Source organism: Rutidosis leptorrhynchoides, chromosome 5, assembly GCF_046630445.1.
Source record: "Rutidosis leptorrhynchoides isolate AG116_Rl617_1_P2 chromosome 5, CSIRO_AGI_Rlap_v1, whole genome shotgun sequence".
Lineage (NCBI taxonomy): Eukaryota > Viridiplantae > Streptophyta > Magnoliopsida > Asterales > Asteraceae > Rutidosis > Rutidosis leptorrhynchoides.
In genome coordinates this window covers 266,605,650-266,626,339 of record NC_092337.1, presented here as the reverse complement: position 1 = coordinate 266,626,339, position 20,690 = coordinate 266,605,650, and positions in this window count along the sequence as shown.

Genomic DNA, 20,690 nt, shown 5'->3' with positions numbered 1-20,690 from the left:
TAAATTAAAAATATTATATATATAATAATAAAAATAGTTAGCCGCCCCCCAATAATTCGATGTGTAGGTTGGTGAGGTAAGGATACTTTAAATCAAACGTTTCAACTTGTGCAATTCATTTCACTTCCTAAATCTATCTCACGCACTCTCTTACGTTCATATTTATTATTATCATTATTATTATTAAACGTATTATTATTAGTAGTAGTATAATTATTATTAGTATTATACATAAAATACTACGACGAGGTCATGAGCGAATTATTTCAAGATGGGTTTTTCGAGTGGGATAGGGCTAAGGAATTTATGGGTTATAGCTATGGAGATTATGGGTATGGGTCTAGGGTATGCCCATGAGATCAATCTAGTATTTATCGTCTCCGTTGCGTTTACGTACCTTTCCTACAATATTGAATCTCAATATTGATACGTGAGTACTCATAATTTAACTTTTACATACTAGGGTTATGTTTGGCATGAAGCTTTTTGGAGATTTTAGGAGCTTTTAGCTTTTACAACCAAAAAAGCTTCTAATTAATAAAAAGCTCTGTTTATTTGAATGAGCTACTAGCTTTTAAAAATGGGAAAAAGCTCTAAAATTAAACGCTAGTGTATCAAGCGTTTGAGTTAAAAAAACTAGCATTTGGATTGTAAATGACATAGATACCCAATTTATTATTTAGCAAATATCCCATTTTGTTCCGCTACAGTAACTTTTCTGTTCTCCAATTTATTACGAAATATTATACTATTATTTAGCAAATTATATCATTTACCTTCAATGACATATATATTTGTCAACAACTTATAAATTGCTATGGTAATTTTTTTACTAAAATATTATATATTATTTTAGCATTAAGTGATTTTTCCTTGTGCCCATATATGTCATTTTACCAATTTTTTAACAGCTTCAACTACTTTGCCAAACACCTAATTTATTTTTTTTTTTAAAGTTTCAGCTTCTAGTTTTCAGCTACCAGCTTTCAGCTAACAGTTACCAGCTTTAGCTTTCAGCTAGTTTTGCCAAACATACCCTAATAGTGTATCCCTGACTAGTGCTCGAGTATATAGAATTATCCATGTTTGTACTTTTGATATTTCCTTTAGTTAGGTTATGTTGAATCCCGCATTAGTTACATATGCATTTGAGATAAGGTATAAGATATGCATGTCGTTGGGAAGCTAGCGAAAAATTAAGAACTTTTCATTTAGATATCGAATAGTTTCGATGAACGGATATGAAGTTATAGTCAATTGAAATTTGGTATTATTATTAAAAAATGATTATTGTTATCGTCATTATTATCGTCGTTCTAGTTTTATCTTATCTTTATCAATAAAAGGAATTATCATTAAAAAAATTTATTTTTATTATTATTACTATCGTTATTATTGTTAAAATTATAATTAGTATTATTATTATTATTATCATTAAAATAGTTTTAAAGTATTATCATTAAGATTATCATAATATGTATTATCATTAATATATTATTAAAACTAATATTAGTAACACTTAATTTTTGTGATTACTATTATTATCATTAAAATGAACGCGTTATAAAAGACAATTAAATGTTATCATAATTAGAATTATCGTTTTATCATAATGTCATCTTAGTAATTATAAATATTGATATTTTTATAATAATAATAATTATTACAAAATAATACAACTTTTACTTACTATTATTATAGATATTATTTTATCAAATAAATATGTGATACAAACATATTTTACTACGTGTAATAAATTACTTTAATAATACCTATCATATTATTGAAGGTATTTCGAATGCCCAAGAGAATATTAAATTAATGTGGCTAATGTGTTATGATCCAAGTCGGGTCATACCCAATAACAAGCTTACCGACACTTTATATGTATTTAATCTTAATGATTGGGTCGTTAAATAAATATGCGACACTTGGATTTTAGAAAATCGGTTTTCTAAAATGTTATCACTTGAGATAAATTATTTGGATAATTTACATATAATTGTTTATAAGTTTAAATGATTATATTGTGTTATATTTTATAAAAGGTTTATAAAATGTGAAAGTAACAAACAAATACATGTTATATACATACATATATATATATATATATATATATATATATATATATATATATATATATATATATATATATATATATATATATATATATATATATATATGTTAAAAACATTGTTTTATAAAATAAGAGAGTGTGCAGATTTTGGGAGTCCAAGACTCCCATGCTTACCTTGTTTTGTTACTTTTAAGACTTCACAAGTCCTTATGTGCATGGGCTACTCAAGGACCAAGGTTTGAACAAGTCTCTCAAGTGTAAATACATCTTTGAAGCAAGAAAAAAAACTGCACAGAATTATTCTGCACAAGCAGCTGGCCGTGACCCTTTTTAGACTCAAAGGGAGTTCTAAAATTCTTTTTCAAGCTCAATTAAAGTGTCTAATTAAATCCTAACTAAAGTATTAGGTGTTGGGTAAAAGTTTGGGGTATTATCTCTTGAGGTTTCATAGTTTTGAGACTCCATTCATCATCATCTTTTGACAAGCTGCTGTCCAGAATTTTGGGTTCAAAAGAAGAGAGTTTCTAGCTTGGTCTTAAGGTGATTGAGTGTCTAAAACATAATCAAGTTCAAGGGTGGTGTTGGTGCATCAAAAGCTCGGGCTTTTACACAATTTGTTCATCACTTTGTTCTTCAAACACACCCTCAATTAACTTGAGGAGGTAATACTTCTTCCTCCTTCTATATATATATATATATATATATATATATATATATATATATATATATATATATATATATATATATATATATATATATTACATGGAATTTAATTAAAATAGTTATGCACATAAACTTGTTTTCTTAGTTATTATGCTTCCGCTTGTTATAACTTAACATGAATTGGTTTCATGATTCTATTAACATTTAGAAACTTGTTATTATGTTGAATTCCATCAATGGTATCTATTGCCGAAGTCTATGGATTATGCTTCTTATATTGTCTTTAAACCTACTATATTTGCATTCCAAGTACATGCATGAAAATGGAATACAAAAATTGTCGGGTTTGGGTGGGTTTGATATGTTGGCCGAATTCTTGGAGGTTCCAAGAGGGTTTGGAACTTGCAAATTGGTCATATTTGTTCATATGTTGTTGTTCCCAATCATAGCCAAGACCTTGTGGTTGAATGGATGTTTGTTTGGTTGATTTGTTAATTTCAATATGGTTGTAATTATTCATTAAATTAATTTGTAATAATATTCATTTGGTTATGTAATTTATTTTATATTTGGCATGTAAAATAGATTAGGTTGTATTTTCATTTTCTAGACAAAATGTATTAGGATATATTTTGTAACAAGATGAAGATGCATGAAGATCACAAGGAAGAACACAAGATGCATGTGGATGCAAGGTTAAGTGGGAGGTTAAAACCTCTTACTTTGTGTTTCACCCATTGACCGGTGGCATTTTGTTTAAACAAAATGTCTACCAAAAGGCTTGATTGTGAACATTTGATTTGCATGCGTGGTTGTTTTAATTTCTTGTATGATTGTGGATTGTGTATGTTACTACGACAAGTTATCACACAAGTTAACAACAAGCAAAACTACAATTTAATTGGTTAAATTATTAACTATATGAAATGAACAAAACTACAATTTAATTGGTTAAATTGAAATGGCAAAAGACGTTAATAAATGGTTATTAAGAACTAGAAACGGATTGCACATATAAAATGGTTTATATCATAGTAATAAAATTGGCATTATTACATGACATGAAAATGGATTTTCATAAGTACCATACACTAAATGCATGTTGGTGTATGGCATAAAAGTTTTCTCAAACTAGAAATAACGAAAACTTAAAATCCCTTTTAACAACAAGGTAAACAAGTTTAACGCCATCCTATTCTGTGACACTTAGGCGTATTAGGGAACTCATGATGGGATAAAGGTCACCTAACCATTATGAGCAAACTAATATGATTAAGGTAAATTTTGCACACTTGTGGGATAAAGGTCACCTAACCATTTGTATGTTAAGTTTACACGTTTACGCAAGTAGGACGACTTGATTTGGAAATCATGAACTTAGGGTCACCGAAGCATGATGAACAAATAGGCGTTGATGGGATAATATGCCATGCAAAAGGATTGCATGATCCCATAACTTAGAAGTTGCAAAAGGATTGCAATTGTCGTATAATGACTACCTAGCTAAATCAAATGACGGGATAAAGGTCACCTAGCCGAAATTTGGTTTACCGTTGGATTCTAAAATTTAATAAATATCAATTGGATTTAAAGGGTATTGATTGTTAAATTAAAATTAATACTTAAACAACTTTGTTAAATTTTGTAGATGGCCGCCAATAACAACAACAACATTCCAAACGCACCTATAAACTTTAACAACCTATCGTTGAGGTCAATCCTCGAAAAGGAAAAACTCAACCATACGAACTTCATGGATTGGTTCCGCAAACTAAGAATTGTCCTCAAACTTGAGGATAGGGCATATGTGTTGGAAGACCCCATTCCCGATCAACCGAACGAGGATGATACGGAAGGCATGGCTTATTGGGAGAAATATTGCACCGATTCGGTGCAAGTTTCTTGCCTCATGCTTGGGACTATGATACCAGAACTCCAAAAGGATTTCGAGCATCATAGTGCATATGACATGATCACACAGTTGAAGGAGATGTTCCTTCAACAAGCTCGTGTCGAGCGCTTTGAAACGGTCCGAGCGCTTCATGCATGTCGGATGGATGACTCCCAATCCGTTTCATCTTATGTCCTTAAGATGAAAAGCCTAATTGATCGAGCGAACCGTCTAAACTGCAAGGTGTCTAATGAATTAGCCACGGACCTTATCCTTAATTCTTTGTCAAAGAGGTTTGACACATTTGTAATGAATTACAACATGAATGAATGGGATAAAAGCATTGGTGAATTACATGCCATGCTTAAGACGGCAGATGCAAGCATGGGTAAAAGGGCTTCACCCGTGTTTACGATCAATGAAGGTGGGTCCAAAAACAATAACACTTCTAAGCCGAAGGCGGCTAAGAGGAAAGGACCCGCCTACCTAGGCAAGGGCAAGGGAAAGGGGAAGGTGGTTACTGTAGTGACCCGAACTTTTCCATGTTTATATAAATTAATTAAGATTGATATTTACATGATTAAATGTTTCCAACATGTTAAGCAATCAAACTTGTTAAGACTTGATTAATTGAAATATGTTTCATATAGACAATTGACCACCCAAGTTGACCGGTGATTCACGAACGTTAAAACTTATAAAAACTATACGATGACATATATATGGTTATATATATAGTTAAAATGTTTTTATTATAAGTATGTATCTCATTAGGTATTTTAACAATGAGTTATATACATAAAAATGAGACTATTAATTTAAGAAACTCGAAAACGATATATATAACGATTATCGTTATAACAACGTCTTACTAGGTACATATGAATCATATTAAGATATTGATACACTTGGTTAATTATGTTAAATGATAAGTAAATATATTATTAAGTGTATTAACAATGAAATACATATGTAAAAATAAGGCTACTAACTTAATGATTTCGAAACGAGACATATATGTAACGATTATCGTTGTAACGACATTTAACTGTATATACATCATACTAAGATATATTATATATCATAATATCATGATAATATAATAATTTAACATCTCATTTGTTATAATAAACAATGGGTTAACAACATTCAACAAGATCGTTAACCTAAAGGTTTCAAAACAACATTTACATGTAACGACTAACGATGACTTAACGACTCAGTTAAAATGTATATACATGTAGTGTTTTAATACGTATTCATACACTTTTGAAAGACTTCAAGACACTTATCAAAATACTTCTACTTAACAAAAATGCTTACAATTACATCCTCGTTCAGTTTCATCAACAATTCTACTCGTATGCACCCGTATTCGTACTCGTACAATACACAGCTTTTAGATGTATGTACTATTGGTATATACACTCCAATGATCAGCTCTTAGCAGCCCATGTGAGTCACCTAACACATGTGGGAACCATCATTTGGCAACTAGCATGAAATATCTCATAAAATTACAAAAATATGAGTAATCATTCATGACTTATTTACATGAAAACAAAATTACATATCCTTTATATCTAATCCATACACCAACGACCAAAAACACCTACAAACACTTTCATTCTTCAATTTTCTTCATCTAATTGATCTCTCTCAAGTTCTATCTTCAAGTTCTAAGTGTTCTTCATAAATTTCAAAAGTTCTAGTTTCATAAAATCAAGAATACTTTCAAGTTTGCTAGCTCACTTCCAATCTTGTAAGGTGATCATCCAACCTCAAGAAATCTTTGTTTCTTACAGTAGGTTATCATTCTAATACAAGGTAATAATCATATTCAAACTTTGGTTCAATTTCTATAACTATAACAATCTTATTTCAAGTGATGATCTTACTTGAACTTGTTTTCGTGTCATGATTCTGCTTCAAGAACTTCGAGCCATCCAAGGATCCGTTGAAGCTAGATCCATTTTTCTCTTTTCCAGTAGGTTTATCCAAGGAACTTAAGGTAGTAATGATGTTCATAACATCATTCGATTCATACATATAAAGCTATCTTATTCGAAGGTTTAAACTTGTAATCACTAGAACATAGTTTAGTTAATTCTAAACTTGTTCGCAAACAAAAGTTAATCCTTCTAACTTGACTTTTAAAATCAACTAAACACATGTTATATATCTATATGATATGCTAACTTAATGATTTAAAACCTGGAAACACGAAAAACACCGTAAAACCGGATTTACGCCGTCGTAGTAACACCGCGGGCTGTTTTGGGTTAGTTAATTAAAAACTATGATAAACTTTGATTTAAAAGTTGTTATTCTGAGAAAATGATTTTTATTATGAACATGAAACTATATCCAAAAATTATGGTTAAACTCAAAGTGGAAGTATGTTTTCTAAAATGGTCATCTAGACGTCGTTCTTTCGACTGAAATGACTACCTTTACAAAAACGACTTGTAACTTATTTTTCCGACTATAAACCTATACTTTTTATGTTTAGATTCATAAAATAGAGTTCAATATGAAACCATAGCAATTTGATTCACTCAAAACGGATTTAAAATGAAGAAGTTATGGGTAAAACAAGATTGGATAATTTTTCTCATTTTAGCTACGTGAAAATTGGTAACAAATCTATTCCAACCAAAACTTAATCAACTTGTATTGTATATTATGTAATCTTGAGATACCATAGACACGTATACAATGTTTCGACCTATCATGTCGACACATCTATATATATTTCGGAACAACCATAGACACTCTATATGTGAATGTTGGAGTTAGCTATACAGGGTTGAGGTTGATTCCAAAATATATATAGTTTGAGTTGTGATCAATACTGAGATACGTATACACTGGGTCGTGGATTGATTCAAGATAATATTTATCGATTTATTTCTGTACATCTAACTGTGGACAACTAGTTGTAGGTTACTAACGAGGACAGCTGACTTAATAAACTTAAAACATCAAAATATATTAAAAGTGTTGTAAATATATTTTGAACATACTTTGATATATATGTATATATTGTTATAGGTTCGTGAATCAACCAGTGGCCAAGTCTTACTTCCCAACGAAGTAAAAATCTGTGAAAGTGAGTTATAGTCCCACTTTTAAAATCTAATATTTTTGGGATGAGAATACATGCAGGTTTTATAAATGATTTACAAAATAGACACAAGTACGTGAAACTGCATTCTATGGTTGAATTATCGAAATCGAATATGCCCCTTTTTATTAAATCTGGTAATCTAAGAATTAGGGAACAGACACCCTAATTGACGCGAATCCTAAAGATAGATCTATTGGGCCTAACAAACCCCATCCAAAGTACCGGATGCTTTAGTACTTCGAAATTTATATCATATCCGAAGGGTGTCCCGGAATGATGGGGATATTCTTATATATGCATCTTGTTAATGTCGGTTACCAGGTGTTCACCATATGAAAGATTTTTATCTCTATGTATGGGATGTGTATTGAAATATGAAATCTTGTGGTCTATTATTATGATTTGATATATATAGGTTAAACCTATAACTCACCAACATTTTTGTTGACGTTTTAAGCATGTTTATTCTCAGGTGATTATTAAGAGCTTCCGCTGTCGCATACTTAAATAAGGACGAGATTTGGAGTCCATGCTTGTATGATATTGTGTAAAAACTGCATTCAAGAAACTTATTTTGTTGTAACATATTTGTATTGTAAACCATTATGTAATGGTCGTGTGTAAACAGGATATTTTAGATTATCATTATTTGATAATCTACGTAAAGTTTTTTTAAAACCTTTATCTATGAAATAAAGGTTATGGTTTGTTTTAAAAATGAATGCAGTCTTTGAAAAATGTCTCATATAGAGGTCAAAACCTCGCAACGAAATCAATTAATATGGAACGTTTTTAATCAATAAGAACGGGACATTTCAGTTGGTATCCGAGCGTTGGTCTTAGAGAACCAGAATTTTGCATTAGTGTGTCTTATCGAGTTTGTTAGGATGCATTAGTAAGTCTGGACTTCGACCATGTTTACTTGAAAAATGATTGCTTAACAAATTTTGTTGGAAACTATATATTTTTAACATGTGAATATTATGTGATATATTAATCTCTTAACGCGTTTGATATTATGTGATAGATGTCTACCTCTAGAACAAGTCCCATTGACTCATCTAATAATAATGAAGAGTCAAATGTAAATTGGAATGATTCGTGGACTGATTCACAAGTTCCCGAAGAGGAACCGGAAGAAGAGTCGGAACCGGAAGAAGAATCGGAACCGGAAGAAGAATCGGAACCGGGTGAAGAAGTAGAACCGGTGGGGGAAATAATAAAACGGTTAAGTAAAAGAAAATCCTCAACCAACCGACCAAGGTTAATTATGGTCAATGGTGTTTCCGCCAAGGAAGCAAAATATTGGGAGGATTACCAATTCTCCGATGAATCGGATTCTGACGAGAATTCCGATGATGTTACAGAAATTACCCCAACTGAATTTAAAAAGGCAAAAGAAAATAATAAGGGAAAGGGCATAAAAATAGAGAAATCTAATTCCAACCCCGATGAACTTTATATATATCGTCAACCCCCGAAGTCCTTAAGTTGTAACAATGACCCGGGAACCTCTAAACCACCAGGTTTTTCTAAACCAATGTGGATAAAGACCGCTCGTATTAGGGGAACATCATATATCCCTAGAAACTTGGCAAAACGAACCAAAACCGAAGAAGAAGAAACAAGCGAGTTGGAATAAGATGGTTGTATTCGTGTGGTGTAATATATGTAATATAGTGTGCTTATGCTTTATGATATATGTAAAAATTGCTTGTATTAATAAGTATTTTTTTTTTTTTATGAATCTAACTCTTGTCTATTTTACAGTATAAAAACACAAAATGGATAGACAACCCAATATTTTAAGAGACTTACCCGGAGACATGATTGATGAAATCTTGTCTAAAGTCGGTCAGAATTCTTCGGCACAACTATTTAAGGCGAGATCAGTTTGTAAGACATTCGAAGAACGTTCCAAGAATGTCTTGGTTTATAAGAGACTTTCATTTGAAATATGGGGGATATCACATTGGGAAACCCATAAGTTACGATGTGTTTACTTTGACGCATATATTGCGGGGAACCCAAATGCTATTTTACGCAACGGGTTAAGAAATTATTTTGACTCAATATATCCGAATATTGGACTTCGTGATTTAGAAAAAGCGGCTAACATGCAACATAAAGAAGCATGTTATGCTTACGGATTAGTAATGTTCGCTTCTCACCAAAGTGAGAACAAGAACATCGGGCTACAACTATTAAACAAAACGTTTCCACAAGTGACGGAGTCGGTAATTGGGGTAAGAAATGAGGTTTTTAGATTGTTACGGGATTGTTGGACATTACGTAACCCTCGTCCCTTTGACGACGTTACAACACGCTGTCTTATCAACGGCCATAACGGTTATGTTCCACAAGACCAAGGATGGGAAGTAGTCCTAGTAAAACCAGAATGCATGACTTGTTTCTGGACGTATGAATTACGTGTCTTTATTGCCTTTGCTGAACGACTTGTGTACTAGCAAGAATTATCTTCACAACTATCTTGTATCAAAGTTATTGTGTGCTATATTTCATGCTTTATGTAAAATAAGCGGTATTGTAAGTTTGTAAAATATTGTATTAAAGTTTGAACGCGAAATATTATTAAAATCAGTTTTTCATATAGAATTGTAGTAGTTGAATTGTATATTAGCTACTAAGTATGAACTTAACGGGTAGGTACTACCCGAATTTAAACTTATAAAATGCTAATATGAAGAAAAAGCTTTTATAAATGAGTTCATATTATGCTACGAAATACTATTAACTACTCTTAATATTCTGTATGATTAACTTGTTCCATTTAACTATTTTGAAGGAAATGGCAACGACTACTCGACACACCGTGAATATGAATGAAGAGGAATTCCGTACTTTTCTAGCTTCAAACATAGCCGCAGTACAGGCTGCGCTACATACCAACAATAACCTTGGATCTAGCAGTACAGGAAATCGTGTAGGATGCACCTACAAAGAATTCACTGCCTGCAAACCTTTGGAATTTGATGGAACCGAAGGACCGATCGGATTGAAACGGTGGACCGAGAAGGTTGAATCGGTGTTTGCCATAAGTAAGTGTACTGAAGAGGACAAAGTGAAGTATGCTACGCATACCTTCACAGGTTCTGCGTTAACATGGTGGAATACCTATCTGGAGCAAGTAGGACAAGATGATGCGTACGCACTACCGTGGTCAGCATTCAAGCACTTGATGAACGAGAAGTACCGTCCCAGAACCGAGGTCAATAAGATCAAGACAGAACTTAGAGGGTTACGAACCCAAGGATTTGATATTACCACGTACGAAAGACGATTCACAGAATTGTGCCTATTGTGTCCGGGAGCATTCGAAGATGAGGAAGAGAAGATCGACTCGTTTGTGAAAGGATTACCGGAAAGAATCCAAGAAGATATAAGTTCACACGAGCCCGCCTCCATACAACAGGCATGTAGAATGGCTCACAAACTAGTGAACCAGATTGAAGAAAGAATTAAAGAACAGACTGCTGAAGAGGCCAATGTGAAGCAAGTCAAAAGAAAGTGGGAGGAAAACGGTGATAAGAATCACCAATACAACAACAACAGTAATTACAACAATAATCGCAATAATTATCCCAACAATCGCAACATCAATCGCAACTACAACAAACGGCCCAACAACAACAACAACAACAACAGCAGCTACAACAATCATCCCAACAACAATAATAACCGCAACAACAACAACAATCAGAAGCAGCTATGCCAAAGGTGTGAAAAGTATCACTCGGGGTTCTGCACCAAATTTTGCAACAAGTGTAAAAGAAATGGTCATAGCGCGGCGAAGTGTGATGTCTACGGACCAGGGGTTAACAGAACGAAAGGAACAAATGGTGTCGGAACGAGTAATGGCGGAGCAAGTAGTGTCGGAGCAAGTTATGCCAATGTAGTTTGTTATAAATGTGGAAAACCGGGCCACATTATTAGAAATTGCCCGAACCAGGAGAACACGAATGGACAAGGCCGCGGAAGAGTTTTCAATATTAATGCGGCAGAGGCACAGGAAGACCCGGAGCTTGTTACGGGTACGTTTCTTATTGACAATAAATCCGCTTACGTTTTATTTGATTCGGGTGCGGATAGAAGCTATATGAGTAGAGATTTTTGTGCTAAATTAAGTTGTCCATTGACGCCTTTGGATAGTAAATTTTTACTCGAATTAGCAAATGGTAAATTAATTTCAGCAGATAATATATGTCAGAATCGAGAAATTAAACTGGTTAGCGAAACATTTAAGATTGATTTGATACCAGTAGAGTTAGGGAGTTTTGATGTGATAATCGGTATGGACTGGTTGAAAGAAGTGAAAGCAGAGATCGTTTGTTACAAAAATGCAATTCGCATTATACGAGAAAAAGGAAAACCCTTAATGGTGTACGGAGAAAAGGGCAACACGAAGCTACATCTTATTAGTAATTTGAAGGCACAAAAACTAATAAGAAAAGGTTGCTATGCTGTTCTAGCACACGTCGAGAAAGTACAAACTGAAGAAAAGAGCATCAATGATGTTCCCATTGCAAAAGAATTTCCCGATGTATTTCCGAAAGAATTACCGGGATTACCCCCACATCGATCCGTTGAATTTCAAATAGATCTTGTACCAGGAGCTGCACCAATAGCTCGTGCTCCTTACAGACTCGCACCCAGTGAGATGAAAGAACTACAAAGCCAATTACAAGAACTTTTAGAGCGTGGTTTCATTCGACCAAGCACATCACCGTGGGGAGCTCCTGTTTTGTTTGTCAAGAAGAAAGATGGTACATTCAGGTTGTGTATCGACTACCGAGAGTTGAACAAACTTACCATCAAGAACCGCTACCCACTACCGAGAATCGATGACTTATTTGATCAACTACAAGGCTCGTCTGTTTATTCAAAGATTGACTTACGTTCCGGGTATCATCAAATGCGGGTGAAAGAAGATGATATTCCAAAGACTGCTTTCAGAACACGTTACGGTCATTACGAGTTTATGGTCATGCCGTTTGGTTTAACTAATGCACCAGCTGTGTTCATGGACCTTATGAACCGAGTGTGTGGACCATACCTTGACAGGTTTGTCATTGTTTTCATTGATGACATACTTATTTACTCAAAGAATGACCAAGAACACGGTGAACATTTGAGAAAGGTGTTAGAAGTATTGAGGAAGGAAGAATTGTACGCTAAGTTTTCAAAGTGTGCATTTTGGTTGGAAGAAGTTCAATTCCTCGGTCACATAGTGAACAAAGAAGGTATTAAGGTGGATCCGGCAAAGATAGAAACTGTTGAAAAGTGGGAAACCCCGAAAACTCCGAAACACATACGCCAGTTTTTAGGACTAGCTGGTTACTACAGAAGGTTCATCCAAGACTTTTCCAGAATAGCAAAACCCTTGACTGCATTAACGCATAAAGGGAAGAAATTTGAATGGAAGGATGAACAAGAGAAAGCGTTTCAATTATTGAAGAAAAAGCTAACTACGGCACCTATATTGTCATTGCCTGAAGGGAATGATGATTTTGTGATTTATTGTGACGCATCAAAGCAAGGTCTCGGTTGTGTATTAATGCAACGAACGAAGGTGATTGCTTATGCATCTAGACAATTGAAGATTCACGAGCAAAATTATACGACGCATGATTTGGAATTAGGCGCGGTTGTTTTTGCATTAAAGACTTGGAGGCACTACTTATATGGGGTCAAAAGTATTATATATACTGACCACAAAAGTCTTCAACACATATTTAATCAGAAACAACTGAATATGAGGCAGCGTAGGTGGATTGAATTGTTGAATGATTACGACTTTGAGATTCGTTACCACCCGGGGAAGGCAAATGTGGTAGCCGATGCCTTGAGCAGGAAGGACAGAGAACCCATTCGAGTAAAATCTATGAATATAATGATTCATAATAACCTTACTACTCAAATAAAGGAGGCGCAACAAGGAGTTTTAAAAGAGGGAAATTTAAAGGATGAAATACCCAAAGGATCGGAGAAGCATCTTAATATTCGGGAAGACGGAACCCGGTATAGGGCTGAAAGGATTTGGGTACCAAAATTTGGAGATATGAGAGAAATGGTACTTAGAGAAGCTCATAAAACCAGATACTCAATACATCCTGGAACGGGGAAGATGTACAAGGATCTCAAGAAACATTTTTGGTGGCCGGGTATGAAAGCCGATGTTGCTAAATACGTAGGAGAATGTTTGACGTGTTCTAAGGTCAAAGCTGAGCATCAGAAACCATCAGGTCTACTTCAACAACCCGAAATCCTGGAATGGAAATGGGAAAACATTACAATGGATTTCATCACTAAATTGCCAAGGACTGCAAGTGGTTTTGATACTATTTGGGTAATAGTTGATCGTCTCACCAAATCAGCACACTTCCTACCAATAAGAGAAGATGACAAGATGGAGAAGTTAGCACGACTGTATTTGAAGGAAGTCGTCTCCAGAATGGAATACCAATCTCTATTATCTCTGATAGGGATGGCAGATTTATTTCAAGATTCTGGCAGACATTACAGCAAGCATTAGGAACTCGTCTAGACATGAGTACTGCCTATCATCCACAAACTGATGGGCAGAGCGAAAGGACGAAACAAACGCTTGAAGACATGCTACGAGCATGTGTTATTGATTTCGGAAACAGTTGGGATCGACATCTACCGTTAGCAGAATTTTCCTACAACAACAGCTACCATTCAAGCATTGAGATGGCGCCGTTTGAAGCACTTTATGGTAGAAAGTGCAGGTCTCCGATTTGTTGGAGTGAAGTGGGGGATAGACAGATTACGGGTCCGGAGATTATACAAGAAACTACCGAAAAGATCATCCAAATTCAACAACGGTTGAAAACCGCCCAAAGTCGACAAAAGAGCTACGCTGACATTAAAAGAAAAGATATAGAATTTGAAATTGGAGAGATGGTCATGCTTAAAGTTGCACCTTGGAAAGGCGTTGTTCGATTTGGTAAACGAGGGAAATTAAATCCAAGGTATATTGGACCATTCAAGATTATTGATCGTGTTGGACCAGTAGCTTACCGACTTGAGTTACCTCAACAACTCGCGGCTGTACATAACACTTTCCACGTCTCGAATTTGAAGAAATGTTTTGCTAAAGAAGATCTCACTATTCCGTTAGATGAAATCCAAATCAACGAAAAACTTCAATTCATCGAAGAACCCGTCGAAATAATGGATCGTGAGGTTAAAAGACTTAAGCAAAACAAGATACCAATTGTTAAGGTTCGATGGAATGCTCGTAGAGGACCCGAGTTCACCTGGGAGCGTGAAGATCAGATGAAGAAGAAATAACCGCATCTATTTCCAGAAGATTCGTCAACACCTTCAACAGCTTAAAATTTCGGGACGAAATTTATTTAACGGGTAGGTACTGTAGTGACCCGAACTTTTCCATGTTTATATAAATTAATTAAGATTGATATTTACATGATTAAATGTTTCCAACATGTTAAGCAATCAAACTTGTTAAGACTTGATTAATTGAAATATGTTTCATATAGACAATTGACCACCCAAGTTGACCGGTGATTCACGAACGTTAAAACTTATAAAAACTATACGATGACATATATATGGTTATATATATAGTTAAAATGTTTTTATTATAAGTATGTATCTCATTAGGTATTTTAACAATGAGTTATATACATAAAAATGAGACTATTAATTTAAGAAACTCGAAAACGATATATATAACGATTATCGTTATAACAACGTCTTACTAGGTACATATGAATCATATTAAGATATTGATACACTTGGTTAATTATGTTAAATGATAAGTAAATATATTATTAAGTGTATTAACAATGAAATACATATGTAAAAATAAGGCTACTAACTTAATGATTTCGAAACGAGACATATATGTAACGATTATCGTTGTAACGACATTTAACTGTATATACATCATACTAAGATATATTATATATCATAATATCATGATAATATAATAATTTAACATCTCATTTGTTATAATAAACAATGGGTTAACAACATTCAACAAGATCGTTAACCTAAAGGTTTCAAAACAACATTTACATGTAACGACTAACGATGACTTAACGACTCAGTTAAAATGTATATACATGTAGTGTTTTAATACGTATTCATACACTTTTGAAAGACTTCAAGACACTTATCAAAATACTTCTACTTAACAAAAATGCTTACAATTACATCCTCGTTCAGTTTCATCAACAATTCTACTCGTATGCACCCGTATTCGTACTCGTACAATACACAGCTTTTAGATGTATGTACTATTGGTATATACACTCCAATTATCAGCTCTTAGCAGCCCATGTGAGTCACCTAACACATGTGGGAACCATCATTTGGCAACTAGCATGAAATATCTCATAAAATTACAAAAATATGAGTAATCATTCATGACTTATTTACATGAAAACAAAATTACATATCCTTTATATCTAATCCATACACCAACGACCAAAAACACCTACAAACACTTTCATTCTTCAATTTTCTTCATCTAATTGATCTCTCTCAAGTTCTATCTTCAAGTTCTAAGTGTTCTTCATAAATTTCAAAAGTTCTAGTTTCATAAAATCAAGAATACTTTCAAGTTTGCTAGCTCACTTCCAATCTTGTAAGGTGATCATCCAACCTCAAGAAATCTTTGTTTCTTACAGTAGGTTATCATTCTAATACAAGGTAATAATCATATTCAAACTTTGGTTCAATTTCTATAACTATAACAATCTTATTTCAAGTGATGATCTTACTTGAACTTGTTTTCGTGTCATGATTCTGCTTCAAGAACTTCGAGCCATCCAAGGATCCGTTGAAGCTAGATCCATTTTTCTCTTTTCCAGTAGGTTTATCCAAGGAACTTAAGGTAGTAATGATGTTCATAACATCATTCGATTCATACATATAAAGCTATCTTATTCGAAGGTTTAAACTTGTAATCACTAGAACATAGTTTAGTTAATTCTAAACTTGTTCGCAAACAAAAGTTAATCCTTCTAACTTGACTTTTAAAATCAACTAAACATATGTTCTATATCTATATGATATGCTAACTTAATGATTTAAAACCTGGAAACACGAAAAACACCGTAAAACCGGATTTACGCCGTCGTAGTAACACCGCGGGCTGTTTTGGGTTAGTTAATTAAAATCTATGATAAACTTTGATTTAAAAGTTGTTATTCTGAGAAAATGATTTTTATTATGAACATGAAACTATATCCAAAAATTATGGTTAAACTCAAAGTGGAAGTATGTTTTCTAAAATGGTCATCTAGACGTCGTTCTTTCGACTGAAATGACTACCTTTACAAAAATGACTTGTAACTTATTTTTCCGACTATAAACCTATACTTTTTATGTTTAGATTCATAAAATAGAGTTCAATATGAAACCATATCAATTTGATTCACTCAAAACGGATTTAAAATGAAGAAGTTATGGGTAAAACAAGATTGGATAATTTTTCTCATTTTAGCTACGTGAAAATTGGTAACAAATCTATTCCAACCAAAACTTAATCAACTTGTATTGTATATTATGTAATCTTGAGATACCATAGACACGTATACAATGTTTCGACCTATCATATCGACACATCTATATATATTTCGGAACAACCATAGACACTCTATATGTGAATGTTGGAGTTAGCTATACAGGGTTGAGGTTGATTCCAAAATATATATAGTTTGAGTTGTGATCAATACTGAGATACGTATACACTGGGTCGTGGATTGATTCAAGATAATATTTATCGATTTATTTCTGTACATCTAACTGTGGACAACTAGTTGTAGGTTACTAACGAGGACAGCTGACTTAATAAACTTAAAACATCAAAATATATTAAAAGTGTTGTAAATATATTTTGAACATACTTTGATATATATGTATATATTGTTATAGGTTCGTGAATCAACCAGTGGCTAAGTCTTACTTCCCAACGAAGTAAAAATCTGTGAAAGTGAGTTATAGTCCCACTTTTAAAATCTAATTTTTTTTGGGATGAGAATACATGCAGGTTTTATAAATGATTTACAAAATAGACACAAGTACGTGAAACTGCATTCTATGGTTGAATTATCGAAATCGAATATGCCCCTTTTTATTAAGTCTGGTAATCTAAGAATTAGGGAACAGACACCCTAATTGACGCGAATCCTAAAGATTGATCTATTGGGCCTAACAAACCCCATCCAAAGTACCGGATGCTTTAGTACTTCGAAATTTATATCATATCCGAAGGGTGTCCCGGAATGATGGGGATATTCTTATATATGCATCTTGTTAATGTCGGTTACCAGGTGTTCACCATATGAATGATTTTTATCTCTATGTATGGGATGTGTATTGAAATATGAAATCTTGTGGTCTATTATTATGATTTGATATATATAGGTTAAACCTATAACTCACCAACATTTTTGTTGACGTTTTAAGCATGTTTATTCTCAGGTGATTATTAAGAGCTTCCGCTGTCGCATACTTAAATAAGGACGAGATTTGGAGTCCATGCTTGTATGATATTTTGTAAAAACTGCATTCAAGAAACTTATTTTGTTGTAACATATTTGTATTGTAAACCATTATGTAATGGTCGTGTGTAAACAGGATATTTTAGATTATCATTATTTGATAATCTACGTAAAGTTTTTTTAAAACCTTTATCTATGAAATAAAGGTTATGGTTTGTTTTAAAAATGAATGCAGTCTTTGAAAAATGTCTCATATAGAGGTCAAAACCTCGCAACGAAATCAATTAATATGGAACGTTTTTAATCAATAAGAACGGGACATTTCAGTTACCCCAACCAACAACAACAAGAAGCAAAAGGTTGCCGAAAAGGCTAACCCCAAGGAAGATCCGTGCTTCGGTTGCGGTGAAATGGGTCACTTGAAACGCAACTGCCCGGTCTACCTCAAGGAGTTGAAGGAAAAGAGGGATGCAGGGCAAACCTCGGGTAATGTATATATGGTATACATTGAGCTTAGTATTACTTCTTCTAATACATGGGTATTAGACACAGGATGTGGAACTCATATTTGCAATACTTTGCAGGGGTCCAAAAGAAGTGATCAAGATGCGGGAACAACAAGTCTCTTCATGGGAAATGGAGCAAGGGTGCAAGTGAAAGCTCAAGGAGACTTTGTTTTAAAACTACGAAGTGGTTTGGAGCTTGTTTTGAAAAATGTTTTGTATGCACCCGATTTATCTTGAAACATTATTTCTGTATCCCGTTTGAAACAATATGGTTTTAATCTTAATTTCATTAATGATGATATCCATGTTTCTTTAGATAATGTGTTCTATTTTAAGGCTTCGCCTTCGAATGGTATTTATGAATTGGTTTATGATGACACATCGTACAATAACTCAATGTTCCATGCAAACACCAAGAAACTCAAAAGGGATTTGAGTGATTCCTACTTATGGCATTGTCGCCTTGGTCACATAAACAAGAATCGAATGCATACACTTCAAAGGAATGGCCTTTTGAAATCAAATGAACTAGACTCGTTTGATGTATGCGAATCTTGTTTACAAGGCAAAATGACTAAAGCACCTTTTCAAAGGGACCTATGAAAGGGCTAAGGACTTATTGGGATTAATACATTCGGATGTATATGGACCCTTTAAGCCCATGACTAGGAAAGGTGAAAGATACTTCGTCACTTTCATTGATGACTTTAGTCGTTTTGGATATGTCTACTTGTTAAGACATAAGGACGAAACTTTTGAAGCATTCAAGGAATATCAAAACGAAGTACAAAATCAACTCAACAAGACAATAAAGGTACTTCGTACTGATAGAGGAGGTGAATACCTAAGTGATTCTTTCCAAGATCATCTTAGAGGTTGTGAGATTATCTCGCAACTTACTCCACCCGGGAAATCACAACTTAATGCTGAATCCGAAAGGAGGAACTGAAACCTAATGGATATGGTTAGATCTATGATGGCTAGAAGCTCATTACCTCTATCATTCTGGGGTTATTGTCTATGCTCCGCGGCTCGTATTCTAAATATGGCCCCAACCAAGAAAGTGGAACGAACTCCTCATGAGATGTGGTTTGGAAAACCTCCATCTCTATCATACTTAAAGGTATGGGGATGTGAAGCTTATCCTAAGCGTTACGTCCCTAATAAGTTGAATGCTCGATCCACGAAGTGTATCTTCATAGGATATCCCAAGGATGATATGGGATAATATTTCTATGATCCATCCGAGCAGAATGTATTTGTTGCTCGAAAGGCGGAATTCCTTGAAACTAAGTTTCTAATGGAAGGAAATAGTGAAAGGAAGATAGATCTTGAAGAGGTTCAAGATCAAGTAGATGATACACAATTGGCTGACACTAGCACTCAACATGAAAATGTTGAGAGTGATCAAATGGATGATCAAAATATACAAGACGTTCGCAGATCTGGTAGGATTAGTAATCCTCCTGAGAGATATGGGTTTCTTATGGATGGTTGCTATGTGGTTGATTTGGATGAACCAACAAACTACCAAGATGCTTTATCAAGGATTGATAAGGATACCTGGCAGGAAGCCATGAACGCTGAGATGCAATCCATGTATGACAACCAAGTTTGGGAACTTGTTGAACAACCTACTGGCTCAAGGCTAGTTGATTGTAAATGGCTTTTCAAAATGAAAACTGACATACATGGAAACTTGGATACATATAAAGCTAGACTTGTAGCAAAAGGTTTCACTCAAACTCAAGGGGTTGACTATGATGAAACTTTTTCGCCTTTGGCAATGCTAAAGTCTATTAGGATATTACTTGCCATTACTGCTCATTATGATTATGAAATATGGCAAATGGATGTCAAGACCGCTTTCCTAAATGGATATCTTGAGGAAGATGTCTATATGGTT